At 41.5% G+C, this 15123-nt stretch overlaps 1 pseudogene; it reads right to left on the bottom strand.

The window, feature by feature from the left end:
• Positions 1 to 10472: 10472 nt before the first annotated feature.
• LOC144306381 (uncharacterized) lies at positions 10473 to 13259 on the bottom strand (annotated as a pseudogene).
• Between the last annotated feature and the right edge of the window lie 1864 nt (positions 13260 to 15123).

The following is a 15123-nucleotide window of genomic DNA, read 5'->3' as shown; positions in this document are numbered from 1 at the left end:
AGGATATAATGCACAGGGTTCCAAGGAATGGGATTCTGTTCTTAAGAGGATGCACATTCCTGGAAGGCTTCTGAATATTGCTCTAATAAGAGATTTTACTTATTTAGTTGTTTAGTATTTTTGAAATAGTAAAGCAATCACAAGTTCAAAATAATTATACAGTGACATTTCCCTTATCACCTACCTACCTACCTGGTTCCTACTTTGTTCTGCTGTTCTTAAATTTGTACCTTTTTTTTTAAAGGTTTTTTTTAAATTTTTATTTATTTATGATAGGCACACAGTGAGAGAGAGAGAGGCAGAGACACAGGCAGAGGGAGAAGCAGGCTCCATGCACCGGGAGCCTGATGTGGGATTTGATCCTGGGTCTCCAGGATCGCACCCTGGGCCAAAGGCAGGCGCCAAACCGCTGCACCACCCAGGGATCCCCCTTCTGGAATTTCTTTATCCACTTTCACCTATATATATTCCTTGGTTCTGGGCCTTGCTTTTGATACTTCACTATATGTTGGAAATCTTTACATGATACAGAGGAAGCTTCTTTGTTCTGTTTTATTTTCTTATTGTGAAATAGAATACACAGAGAGGTAAATAAAATCTACATTGTCAGGTTAACAAGTAATTATAAAGCGAACATCTAACCGTCACTCAAGACTGATCAGGGAGTTGCTGGCAATCAGGAAATTGTGTGTCTCTTTCCTGTATGATTTCTGCCCCCTCCTCCCCCCGCCATGTTCTCCTTATGCTCCCAGGAAAATTCAGTTTTCCTGACTTTTACAGTAACTGTGTATTTACATTCTTGATATATTTCACCATGTACATATATATATATCCCTAAACAATATAACCTAATTTTGTTTGGTTTTGAAACTTATATAAGCATAATCCTACTAAATGCTTCCTTTGTGTCTTCCTTTCACAAAATTATGTTTGTAAGGTTCATCAGTGTTGTTTTCTGTAGTTCTGACCTGTTGTCAATTGCTGAATAGTATTCCACACCGTTTATCCAAGTTAGTGCAAATGTGCATTCCACTTGTTTTCAACTGTTAACTCTACAAATAACACTACTGTGAAAATCCTCTTAAAAATCTCCTGCTGTACATTTGCATATATTTCTCTTGGATAGAGATCTAGGATAACACGGTATGTGTATCTTCAACTTACTAAAGTCCAACTGTTTTCTTTTTTTTTAAAGGATTTTTTAAAATTTTTATTTATTTATGATAGTCAGAGAGAGAGAGAGAGAGAGAGAGGCAGAGGGAGAAGCAGGCTCCATGCACCGGGAGCCCGACGTGGGATTCGATCCTGAATCTCCAGGATCGCGCCCTGGGCCAAAGGCAGGTGATAAACCGCTGCTCCACCCAGGGATCCCCAACTGTTTTCCATAGTATTTGTATCAGTTTACATTCTCAATAGTAGTGATGAAAGTTATTACTTAACAGCCTTGCCAATAATTAGTACCTCTTATGTTTTTAATTTTAGCAATTCTGGTGGAAGATCAGTAGCATCTAATAACAGGATTAATTTTCATTTCCCTAATTCATTTTTTTAAGATTTTATTTATTTATTCATGAGAGACACACAGAGAGAGAGAGAGGCAGAGGGAGAAGCAGGCTCCATGCAGGGAGCCTGATGCGGGGACTCAATCCCGGGACTCCAGGATCATGCCCTGGGCTGAAGGCAGGAGCTAAAACCACTGAGCCACCCAGGAATCCCCTTTTTCCTAATTTCTAATAAGTTTGATTGCTGTAGTTGTTTTAAAGTATGTCCACAGGGGCAGTTGGGTGGCTCAGTCAGTTGAGCATATACTCTTGGTTTTGGCTCAGGTTGTGATTTCATGGGTCATGAGATTGAGCCCCTCGACAGGCTCCCAATTTGCTCATGCTCTCTCCCTCTCTCAAATAAATAAATAAATAAATAAATAAATAAATAAATAAATAAATAAATCTTTTTTAAAAATAGGGGGCACCTGGGTGGCTCAGTGGTTGAGCATCTGCCTTTGGCTCAGGTCATGATCCCAGAGTCCCGCAGCGGGGTCCCCACAGGGAGCCTGCTTCTCCTTCTGCCTCTGTCTCTGCCTCTCTGTCTCTTATGAATAAATAAATAAAATCTTAAAAAAAATATAAAAATAAAAAATAATAATAAAGTAGGTCCACAAACTCTTTGGCATTCCTGTCATCAGAATTTTGGTCCAAATCCTCTCTTCTTGTCTGGGAGGGCCATAGTAACTGACTTCTAACAGAGTAAAGCAGAAGACACACTGATGACATCTCAGGCTCAATGTTTTCTGTCCAGCTTCCTTTCTCTCATAGACCTCATAGTCATAGAAGTTCTTTCTATATTCTATATTTTCATGCTAGTCCTGTGCGAGTTATTTATGTTGCAAATATCTTCTTCCATTTTGTGACAGATTCATTTTTCTTAGTGCTTTTTGGTGAATGAGTTCTTCATTTCACTTATTCTTAAAATCATCTGTGAATTTGATCTCATTATATTTACCCATTTTCCCTGTTTAGTGCTGTTGTGTCTTATGCCTTATTCCTTTTTTTTTTAATTTTTATTTATTTACTTATGATAGTCACAGAGAGAGAGAGAGGCAGAGACACAGGCAGAGGGAGAAGCAGGCTCCATGCACTGGGAGCCCGATATGGGACCCGATCCCGGGTCTCCAGGATCGCGCCCCGGCCAAAGGCAGGCGCCAAACCGCTGCGCCACCCAGGGATCCCTTATGCCTTATTCCTATCCAAAAGTTCTCAGTGTATTTTGTTATATTCTCTTCTACATCTTTTATGCTTTTGCCTTTTATGTTTCAGCATTAATGTATCTGGAATTTGTTTTTATGTGTGGTGTATTTGTTTCCATTTAGATATGTAATTACACCAGCACAATTTATTGGAAAGTCCTTGCTTTCAATACTCTTCTATATCCTGTTTATTCGATACAAAATGTGCACCCTTTCTATTCCATTGGCCCTTTTGTCTGTCCTTGCACAAATACTACACTGAGTTGATAAGGTTTTAAACGAAGTTTGGCTTTGAGGTAAATTTTGTATATAACATTAGTTTCAGGTGCACTACATAATACTTTGATATTTGTATACAATACAAAGTTATCACCATACTAAGTCTAGTTACCCTGCATCATTATCTGATCCATGCCTTCCACCCACCCTCCAACCTCTCTTCTCTGACAACAACCAGTCTGTTCCCTGTGAGTTTTGTTTTGTTTGTTCCTTTGCTCTGTTTTTTCAGAATCCACGTAAAAGTGAAATCATGCAGTATTTCTCTGTCTGATTCAGCTCACTTTACCTATGTGGCACATGCTGGCCCACCAGCATGAGAGGATGCCAGGAGGTGCTGAGCCAGGGGCTGGCAGGGCCTCAGAGATGTGGGAGGAGAGTGCTGGGGACCCAGCCTCAGGGCACTTGTGTCCTGCCCACCTATGCCTCTGCACCTGTCAGGCAGAGGGAACAGGCAAAAACCAGGCTTATCAGCACCCCCTCTATGAAGAAGTTTCCACTGGTCCCTGCCCCTCCAGCAGACACTTTAAGCTTAGTAAATGAATCTCCTTGACATATAATCAGTCAACTGTGGGAAGAGTGAATCAACCTAGGAGCCTTTCAAAAGGAGTATCTCAGACTCCACAGCCCCCCAGGGACCCAGGACATAGGCCCCTTTAGCTTCCAAAGCCAGGCATTTTGGGGGCATCGGGACTCTACTGTGGGTCCTGGAATGGGACATAAGTCCCTCGCTCCTCCAAGAAACTCCAGGCCTATAAGATTCCTCCTGCTGTGTGTCTGGTCCCAGAAGTAGAGTTTCTATCTCTCCCACCCATCTGCAATGGCCTTTTCATCCCCTGCTATGGATGGATTTGGTCAGCTATGTGTCACGTCTTTTCCATGGGAATCATTACTTTGGTTTCCAGGTAAGTTGGACTGAAACAAAGATTCCAACTTTTCTAACAGGTTTGAGTGGAGAGCAACAGACCTTCAATAGGCTTGACACCTATTTATATTTTATATTTATATTTATATTTATATTATATTTATATTTATATTTCCTTTGTAACATGTTTGCTTTGAGGAGGTCTGTCCTTGGCCTGGGCACATCACTTGGAAAGAAAGACCTACTCAAAGTTAATTAAGAAGTGAGCTCAATCCCCCCCTTTGAGAGATTGGTAAGGGCTAATCTCTCACATTGCTGAACATGGCTCGTAATTTCTGGTCTACAGAAAGCATAACTGGTCTACAGAGAATCAGTTTTCTCCTTCCCCTGTTACTGAGCTACCCTATTGGGACATCTAGCCTGCCAGCCCACCCTTCAGACTGAATTCATGTTTTATGAAACTAGGTCATTTTTTAATGCAATGTAACTGACAAGGGACACAATCACCCTAAGATCTCTGCTGGTTGTTTATTACCACTCTCCACTTTATTTTTGGGGGTTTTTTTATAATAAATTTATTTTTTATTGGTGTTCAATTTACCAACAAACAGAATAACACCCAGTGCTCATCCCATCAAGTGCCCCCCTCAGTGCCCGTCACCCATTCACCCCCACCCCCCGCCCTCCACCCCTTCCACCACCCCTAGTTCGTTTCCCAGAGTTAGGGGTCTTTATGTTCTGTCTCCCTTTCTGATATTTCCCACACATTTCTTCTCCCTTCCCTTCTATTCCCTTTCACTATTATTTATATTCCCCAAATGAATGCGAACATACAATGTTTGTCCTTCTCTGATTGACTTACTTCACTCAGCATAATACTCTCCAGTTCCATCCACGTCGAAGCAAATGGTGGGTATTTGTCATTTCTTTTTTTCTTTTTTTTTTTTAAATTTTTATTTATTTATGATAGTTACACACACAGAGAGAGAGAGAGAGGCAGAGACATAGGCAGAGGGAGAAGCAGGCTCCATGCACCGGGAGCCCGACGTGGGATTCGATCCCGGGTCTCCAGGATCGCGCCCTGGGCCAAAGGCAGGCGCCAAACCGCTGCGCCACCCAGGGATCCCGGGTATTTGTCATTTCTAATGGCTGAGTAATATTCCAGTGTATACATAAACCACATCTTCTTTATCCATTCATCTTTTGATGGACACCGGGGCTCCTTCCACAGTTTGGCTACTGTGGACATTGCTGCTAGAAACATGGGGGTGCAGGTGTCCCGGTGTTTCATTGCATCTGAATCTTTGGGGTAAATCCCCAACAGTGCAATTGCTGGGTCGTAGGGCAGGTCTATTTTTAACTCTTTGAGGAACCTCCACACAGTTTTCCAGAGTGGCTGCACCAGTTCACAATCCCACCAAGAGTGTAAGAGGGTTCCCTTTTCTCCGCATCCTCTCCAATATTTGTGGTTTCCTGCCTTGTTAATTTTCCCCATTCTCACTGGTGTGAGGTGGTATCTCATTGTGGTTTTGATTTATATTTCCCTGATGGCAAGTGATGCAGAGCATTTTCTCATGTGCATGTTGGCCATGTCTATGTCTTCCTCTGTGAGATTTCTGTTCATGTCTTTTGCCCATTTCATGATTGGATTGTTTGTTTCTTTGGTGTTGAGTTTAATAAGTTCTTTATAGATCTTGGAAACTAGCCCTTTATCTGATACGTCATTTGCAAATATCTTCTCCCATTCTGTAGGTTGTCTTTGAGTTTTGTTGACTGTATCCTTTGCTGTGCAAAAGCTTCTTATCTTAATGAAGTCCCAATAGTTCATTTTTGCTTTTGTTTCTTTTGCCTTCGTGGATGTATCTTGCAAGAAGTTGCTGTGGCCAAGTTCAAAAAGGGTGTTGCCTGTGTTCTCCTCTAGGATTTTGATGGAATCTTGTCTCACATTTAGATCTTTCACCCATTTTGAGTTTATCTTTGTGTATGGTGAAAGAGAGTGGTCTAGTTTCATTCTTCTGCATGTGGATGTCCAATTTTCCCAGCACCGTTTATTGAAGAGACTGTCTTTCTTCCAATGGATAGTCTTTCCTCCTTTATCGAATATTAGTTGACCATAAAGTTCAGGGTCCACTTCTGGGTTCTCAATTCTATTCCATTGATCTATGTGTCTGTTTTTGTGCCAGTACCACACTGTCTTGATGACCACAGCTTTGTAGTACAAAGGGAAGCCATCTGGCCCTGGACTCTTGTGTCTTGGGAGGTTTTTGATGACTACTTCAATTTCCTCCCTGGTTATTGGCCTGTTCAGGTTTTCATTTCTTCCTGTTCCAGTTTTGGTAGTTTGTGGCTTTCCAGGAATGCGTCCATTTCTTCTAGATTGCCTAATTTATTGGCGTATAGCTGTTCATAATATGTTTTTAAAATCGTTTGTATTTCCTTGGTGTTGGTAGTGATCTCTCCTTTCTCATTCATGATTTTATTAATTTGAGTCTTCTCTCTCTTCTTTTTAATAAGGCCGGCTAATGGTTTATGTATCTTATTAATTCTTTCAAAGAACCAACTCCTGGTTTTGTTGATCTGTTCCACAGTTCTTCTGGTCTCGATTTCGTTGAGTTCTGCTCGAATCTTTATTAACTCTCTTCTTCTGCTGTTGGATCTTCTTCTGGTGTAGGATCTATTTGCTGTTTTTTTCTCTAGCTCCTTTATGTGTAAGATTAGCTTTTGTATTTGAGTTCTTTCCAGTTTTTGAATGGATGCTTGTATTGCAATGTATTTCCCCCTTAGGACTGCTTTTGCTTCATCCCAAAGATTTTGAACGGTTGTATCTTCATTCTCATTAGTTTCCATGAATCTTTTTCATTCTTCCTTTATTTCCTGGTTGACTCTTTCATCTTTTAGCAGGATGGCCCTTAACCTCCACGTGTTTGAGGTCCTTCCAAACTTCTTGTTGTGATTTAGTTCTAATTCCAAGGCATTATGGTCTGAGAATATGTAGGGGACGATCCCAATCTTTTGGTATCGGTTCAGACCCAATTTGTGACCCAGTATGCGGTCTATTCTGGAGAAAGTTCCATGTGCACTTGAGAAGAATGTGTATTCAGTTGAGTTTGGATGTAAAGTTCTGTAGATATCTGTGAAATCCATCTGGTCCAGTGTATCATTTAAAGCTCTCATTTCTTTGGAGATGTTGTGCTTAGAAGACTTATCGAGTATAGAAAGAGCTAGATTGAAGTCACCAAGTATAAGTGTATTATTATCTAAGTATTTCTTCACTTTGGTTATTAGTTGATTTAAAAATTTGGCGGCTCCCACATTCAGGGCATATATATTGAGGATTGTTAAGTCCTTTTGTTGCATAGATCCTTTAAGTATGATATAGTGTCCCTCTTCATCTCTCACTGCAGTCTTCAGGGTAAACTTTAGTTCATCTCATATAAGGATGGCTACCCCTGCTTTCTTTTGAGAACCATTTGAATGGTAAATGGTTCTCCAACCTTTTATTTTCAGGCTGTAGGTGTCCTTCTGTCTAAAATGAGTCTCTTGTAGACAGCAAATAGATGGGTCCTGCTTTTTTATCCAGTCTGAAACTCTGCGCCTTTTGATGAGGTCATTAAGCCCGTTCATGTTCAGAGTTACTATTGAAAGATATGAGTTTAGTGTCATCATGATATCTATTCAGTCCTTGTTTTTGTAGATTGTTCCACTGAACTTCTTAAAGGGGAATTTTAAGAGTCCCCCTTAAAATTTCTTGCAGAGCTGGTTTGGAGGTCACATATTCTTTCAGTTCCTGCCTGTCTTGGAAGCTCTTTATCTCTCCTTCCATTTTGAATGAGAGCCTTGCTGGATAAAGTATTCTTGGTTGCATGTTCTTCTCATTTAGGACCCTGAATATACCCTGCCAGCCCTTTCTGGCCTGCCAGGTCTCTGTGGAGAGGTCTGCTGTTACCCAAATACTCCTCCCCATAAAAGTCAGGGATTTCTTGTCTCTTGCTGCTTTAAGGATCTTCTCTTTATCTTTGGAATTTGCAAGCTTAACTATTAGATGTCGAGGTGTTGAACGGTTTTTATTGATTTTAGGGGGGGGAATCTCTCTATTTCCTGGATCTGAATGCCTGTTTCCCTTCCCAGATTAGGAAAGTTTTCAGCTAGGATTTGTTCAAATACATATTCTGGACCTCTGGCCCTTTCGGCGCCCTCGGGAACCCCAATTAAACGTAGGTTTTTCTTCCTCAGGCCATCGTTTATTTCCCTTAATCTGACCTCATGGTCTTTTAATTGTCTGTCTGTTTTTTCCTCAGTTTCCCTCTTTGCCATCAACTTGTCTTCTATGTCACTCACTCGTTCTTCCACCTCATTAACCCTCGTCGTTAGGACTTCTAGTTTGGATTGCATCTCATTCGATTGATTTTTAATTTCTGCCTGATTCGATCTAAATTCTGCAGTCATGAAGACTCTTGAGTCCTTTAGGCTTTTTCTAGAGCCACCAGTAACTGTATAATAGTGCTTCTGAATTGGCTTTCTGACATTGAATTGTAATCCAGATTTTGTAACTCTGTGGGAGAGAGGACTGTTTCTGATTCTTTCTTTTGAGGTGAGGTTTTCCTTCTAGTCATTTTGCTCAGTGCAGAGTGGCCAAAAACAAGTTGTATTGGGAAAAGGAGAAAAAGAGAGGAGAGAAAGAAGGAAAGAAAAGAGAAAAAGAAAAAGGAAAAAAGGAAGAAAAAAAGAAAAAAGAGAGAAGAAAAAGAGAAAGAAAAAGAAAAAAAGGGAAAAAAGGGTGGGGGAAGCAAACAGAAATCAAAAAGCAAAAACAACAACAACAACAACAACAACACGGGGGAGTATCTTCTGTTTCTGTATATTTTAAGTCTCTTGACTTCCCCTGGAACTTGTCCGTCTAGCTGGTCTTTCGGGGGAGGGACCTGTTGTGCTGATTTTCAGGTGTTAGCACTTGGGGGAGCTGCTCTGCCCCAGCCTGCTGCAGGGCTCAGTGGGGGTTGTTTACCCCGTGAGGCCTCAGGAGGATCAACCGCAGTGGCGGCGGCAGCTCTGGAGCCCTGGAGTCAGCCCCCGCAGTAACTCCGGAGCTCTCCGTCTGCAGGGCCTGGAGGCTCCGGGGTGGGGCCGCTGATCTGCTCAGCTCGGGGCAGGAGCGTCCTCGCTGTCCTGGGCCCTCCCGGCCTCTGCCTTCCCAGGGGGAGGCCGGATCCTGGGCTGTATCCTGGTGCCCAGTGCTCCGGAGCCTGCGCTGTTGGATTCGTGCTCCTGGTGGCGCAGCGCCTCTCCGCGGAGCCGCCGCCGCCCGAGCCCCTCCGGGCTGCTCCCAGAGCCCCGCAGCCCCCTCCGCACGGAGCCTCTTCCTCTGCGGGAGCCGCCTCCGAGCTGCTCCCGGGGCCACGCAGCCCCCTCCACACAGAGCCTCCACTCGAGCCCTCCCCTGAGCTGCTCCCGCCCCGCAGCGCCCTCCGCGGAGCCGCCCCCGAGCCCCCCGAGCTGCTCCGGGTCCCGCCGTGCGCGCTGCAGCCCTTAGGGAGCTCGGTGCACTCTCCCGGGGCGCAGGTGTCTGTTAGTGTCCCTGGGAGCCCGAGGGCATCCCCACCCTCCTGGGATCCTGCTTTAACTCCCTGCGAGCGCCTTTCCCCCGGGGAGGTTGGTGCAGCTCCTGCTTCTCCCGGACGGGGCTCTCCTGTCCTGGGGACACTCGCCCTGGCCTTAGCCCAGCTCTTCGGGGCCCCTCCCCCTTGGAGGCCTTTTGTTTCTTTATTTCTTTTTTCCCCGTCTTCCTACCTTGATAGAATCGCGAACTCTTCTCACTGTAGCATTCCAGCTGTTCTCTCTTTAAATCTCAGGCCGAATTCGTAGATTTTCAGGATGATTTGAAAGTTATCTAGGTAATTTGGTGGGGACAGGTGATTTGGGGACCCTACTCTTCCGCCATCTTGCCCCTCCCCCCACCACTCTCCACTTTAAAACTCTGTAGGACTTTGCTCCTTCTCCTTCTCCAGTACAAGAGGTTATAAGACCCATATATGGTCAATGGGAGATGAGTGAAATAATGCACAAAACTTCCAGATCACACCCCTAATGGGAAAGAGATGTCTTTTCATTTCTGCTGGGTTGAAAAGGGATAAGATGCCTGGATGCCAGGCAGAAACACGCATCGAGGATAGCGGAGAAACATGACTGAGAGCCTGTGGTCCTGACATCTTGGAGTCCCCATGGCCAGGTAACCCTGGCTTGCTTATGTCCATAGACTTTGGATAACCACTGATCTGGGCCTGTTATAAGAGATACCCATAAGCCTAATGAAAGCAACCTCTTTGAATACAGAGTCAAACCTGGTTGCTAGGGGGTTGATAAAGAAAATCAACCATGTATGACAACTAACCTCAGTATGTTAAAACTCTCAAGTAAAGGGAAAATGGAAGCAGTGATCTTATATTTATATAAACCAGTCTGTTCTCTGTATCTCTGAGTTTTGTTTTATTTGTTCCTTTGCTCTGTTTTTTCAGAATCCACGTAAAATATTCTGAAATCTTCTATTTCAGAATAGACTATTTATGTTGCAAATATCTTCTTCCATTTTGTGACTTAGATTCATTCTTTCTTATGAATGAAACTATTCTATAGTTTCTATAGATACTAACTGGCTTCTATTGTAAATGGAGACAGGAAATTGACATTTAGCAGAGACCAAAGTGAATGGGTGATTCAATAAGTTAGCAGTTATCTCCAAAGCAAGCTATGGAAGAAAATGCCAGAATAACTGTGTGAAAGTCTAGTATCCATAACTGAAATCCAGTGGCAAGTTGCTGGAGAATATTGAGGATGTCAGCTTAAAAAAATCCCAGGAGAGTTGTGTTAAGTATAGACATTAGAAATTATTGTGTAGAACCATATCCTATTTGAAAATAGCTGTTTGAAGAAGAAAAAAAAAGATTGCTGTATGGTATCATCTTTGATTTTAATATAATCACTATACATTTTTGTTTTGATTAGTTATATATATGGTTTTTAAAAAGATTTTATTTATTAATTAGAGACACACACACACAGAGAGAGAGAGAGAGAAGCATAAACACAGGCAGAGGGAGAAGCAGGATCCATGCAGGGAGCCTGACATGGGACTCAATCCTGAGTCTCCAGGATCACACCCTGGGCTGAAGGCAGACACTAAACTGCTGAGCCACCAGGGCTGCCCATATATATATGTTTTAAAAAGTAAGTGTGAGGGGCACTTGAGTGGCTCAGTGGTTGAGTGTCTGCCTTTGGCTCAGGTCATCATCCCTAGGTCCTGGGATAGAGTCTTGCACTGGGCTCCCCACAGGGAGTCTGCTTCTTCTTCTGCCTATGTCTCTGCCTGTCTCTCTGTGTCTCTCATGAATAAATAAATAAAATCTTTTTTTTAAAAAAAGTAAGTCTGGTTGTATATTCATGGGTGGAACAAAACAGAGTTCAAAGCGCCATTTTGCAAATGAGATAAAGCATGGGTGTTCATCATGGTCTTGTTACTACCACATGCTTCCTCAGTGAAGATTTACTGAGCCTCTACTCTATTTCTACCTCTACTTAGCTTCTGTGAAGTTATAAAACTCTAAGGTATGGAACCTACCCTTAAGGTGATTATTGAACATCAAGGAACCACTGAAGTCCATGTGAATACATGCTACAGACATTCAAAGAAAAAACAGATAAGTGCTGAGAGCCACTGATGGGGAATCATCATTATCATCATCATCATCATCATCATCACCACCACCATCATCATCATCCAAAATTATGTATGTGCAAGACCATAAAATGAAATTTGAGAGGCAGAAATCAGGAAAGTAAGTCAGGAGGGTATTCCAACTATAGTTAGCAAATGGTCAAAGTGTTGGGAAGTAGGGGAGAAAAGCAGGAAATGCCTGGCTGAAGTGCGTCTCAAAGAGAGAGTGGTGTTTGCTGTATGGGGAAACAGGCTGAGAAAGCAACAACAACAAAGAAGTCATAAAGTTTCAGCTTTCTCACAATCTTACACTTGTGCTGGAATAATCCAGAAGCACTATTATACAGCTACTGGTGGCTCTAGAAAAAGCCTAAAGGACTCAAGAGTCTTCATGACTGCAGAATTTAGATCGAATCAGGCAGAAATTAAAAATCAATCGAATTTGATTTGATGTTGAATAAGGCCTGAGCAGTAACCGAAGGCTTTTCCACATTCATTGCATTTATAGGATTTTTCACTAGAATGTGTTTTTCTGGTGATTTATAACGTTTTTACTCTGATTGAAGGCTTTTCCACATACGTTTATAGGGCTTCTCTCCAGTGTGAGTTCTCTGATGTTGAATAAGTGCTGACCTATCACTAAAGGCTTTTCTGCAGTCATTGCATTTATAGGGCTTCTCTCCAGTATGAATTCTCTTATGCTGAATAAGAGCTGAACAGAAACCAAAAGCCTTCCCACAATCATTGCATTCATAGGCCTCTCCAGTGTGAGTCCTCTGATGCTGAATATGCCCTGAGCAATCGCTGAAAGCTTTCTCACATTCATTACATTTGTAGGATTTTTCTCCAGTATGAACCCTTACACAAACCATTCCTTACAGTGTTGTGTAAGGAATGAACTCTGGATGAAAGTTTTCTCACATTCATTACATTTGTATAGTTTATTGCCTGTATGACTTTTCTGATGTTGAGTAAGGTGTGTACTTCTGCTAAAGGTTTTTCCACCTACCTTACACTCATAGGGCTTCTCTCTAGTATGAGTTCTCTGATGTTGAATAGGGGCTGAACAATCACTAAAAGCATTCCCACATTCACTGCATTTGTATGATTTCTCTCCAGTATGCATTCTTTGATGTTGGATGAGGTCTGAAGAGAAACTGAAAGCTTTTTCCATAGTCATTACATTCATAAGGCTTCTCCCCAGTATGGGCAATATGATACCAAATAAGAACTGAGAGATCACTGAAAGCTTTTCCAGAGTCATTACATTCATAGAGCTTTTCTCCTGTATGAATTTTTTGATGTTGAGTATGATGGGCACTCTAAGTGAAGGTTTCACCACATTCATTATATTCATAGGGCTTCTCTGATGTAGAGTTAGGATGGGTGCTCTGGGTAAAGATCTTTCCAAATTCAAGACACTTATAGAGCCTCTCACCAGTGTAAATTCTTTGATGATGAGAAAGGTACCTGCTACACCTGAATGTCTTGCCACATTCAGTGCATTCATAGAGTCTGTCTCCACTATGAATTTTCTGATGTTGAATGAGGATTGAGCAATAACTGAAGGCCTTCCCACATTGGTTGCATTTGTAGGGCTTTTCCCAAGAATGAGTCCTATGATGGTTTGTTACGTGGGAATTCTGGTTAAATCCCCTTCCACAAACATTACATTTATAGGGTCACTCTCCAGTATGAGTTCTTTCATGCTAAACAAGAGCAGTGTGGTCTCTGAAGATTTTCCCACATCTACCACATTTGCAAGGTTTCTTTTCATCACACTTTCCTTGTATAATTAAGTGTGAGTTTTGTTTGAAGATTTTTCCACATTTACCATGTTCATGAAAGCACTCTTCTATGAGATCAGTCTGCTCTAAAACTATTGATTGTATAGTGAAAACTTTTCCAAATTCATTAGATCTATATCTCTTTCTTCAGCAGAAATTTCCATACAGGTGACTTTATATTGTCCCAGATACTTCTTTTGCTTTAGGTGCTAATTCTTACACTATTCTCCAGATTTCCAGATATTTCTCCAAACAAATTTCTTTTTAAGTTCTTCTGTGTTTATGACTTGGGATAGACCTTCTTTGAAAATGTCTTGTTGCTGTAGTGCTGATTTTTTGGCTTTAGGTCCAGACTCGCCATCTAAAAGACATAAAAATACAAATCTACCATGTGTCCAATGCTAGAAGAAAAGAAGCTGCTCTGTGAGGAATGGGGTAATGAAGTTGTAAATACTGAGAACATACAACACTGAGTATATGAATATAATCTAGTAATCTAGGAAAGGGTTAGCTGAAAACGTTAATGGTGTGAAGGATCTGATTTGAAACAAAGTAATCAAAGAGAATGGAATAAATACTGTCAGGCAAGAAAGTGATTTGGGAAAAGGTTAAATTGTAAAGATTAAAAACAGATAAAACCATGAGGATGAGTAGGTATTAAGAAAGGAAAACCATTATCAAAAAGACAGCTTTTATAGAGTCTTCTGTGAGAAAACTACTTAATCAACATTTGAACTATTATCCTAGTGACACCTTGGTGGCTCAGTGGCTGAGCATCTACCTTTGGCTTAGGTCATGATCCCAGGGTCCTGGGATCAAGTCCCACATCGGGCTCCTCACAGGGAGCCTGCTTCTCCTTCTGCCTATGTTTCTGCCTCTCTCTCTGTGTGTCTCATGAATAAAAAGTAAATATTTTAAAAAATATACTAGTATCCTAAAACTTCTTAAATGTTTCTTAAAAAAAAAATTTTCTTTCTGGGGTACCTAGCTGGCTCAGTCAGGGAAGTGTGTGACTCTTGAGCTTGAGGTTGTGAGCTCGAGTCCCATGTTGGTTGTAGAGATTACATAAAAATAAAAAATCTTAAGGGATGCCTGGGCAGTTCAGTGGTTGAGCATCTGCATTTGGCTCAGGGCATGATCCTGGGGTCCTGGGGTCGAGTCCTGCATCAGGCTCCCTACAGGGAGCCTGCTTCTCCCTCTGCCTGTGTCTCTGCCTCTCTCTCTGTCTCTCATGAATAAATAAATAAAATCTTTTAAAATAAATAAATAAAAATCTTTTAAAAGCTAGTTTTTCTTTTAAAATTAGTTTTTTAACTTATACAAAGCAATACTTTTACCTAATCCCTCTTTGTTGAATAACCGCTGTTGACATTATTGCTTTACATTTAATATAAGAAGAGCAGAAACTAGGTCTTAAAAAAAAAAGAAAAGAAAAAAGTTTAAAAAAGAAGAAATTTATATTTTTTAAATGAAAAATAATTCTCATGGCTTTCCAATGACATGTATTTCTTTTTTTACTCTCAGTCACAGACAGAAAAGACAAGAAGACATAGAGGACAAAAGAGAGATGACCCTTCTTCTTACATATCAGCATATTTAGAAGTAGTCTTTATACTTAAGACTGATCACTAATATGTTCATTGAAAATTAAGTGTTTGTGTGTAAGGACATGATAAATAACGTACAGTCCCATGTAGTAACCTCTAGCCACATGTGGTTGCTGACAACTAGAAATATACCTACA

Source organism: Canis aureus, chromosome 37 (genome assembly GCF_053574225.1).
Source record: "Canis aureus isolate CA01 chromosome 37, VMU_Caureus_v.1.0, whole genome shotgun sequence".
Lineage (NCBI taxonomy): Eukaryota > Metazoa > Chordata > Mammalia > Carnivora > Canidae > Canis > Canis aureus.
This window is presented reverse-complemented; position numbering and strand designations above follow the sequence as displayed.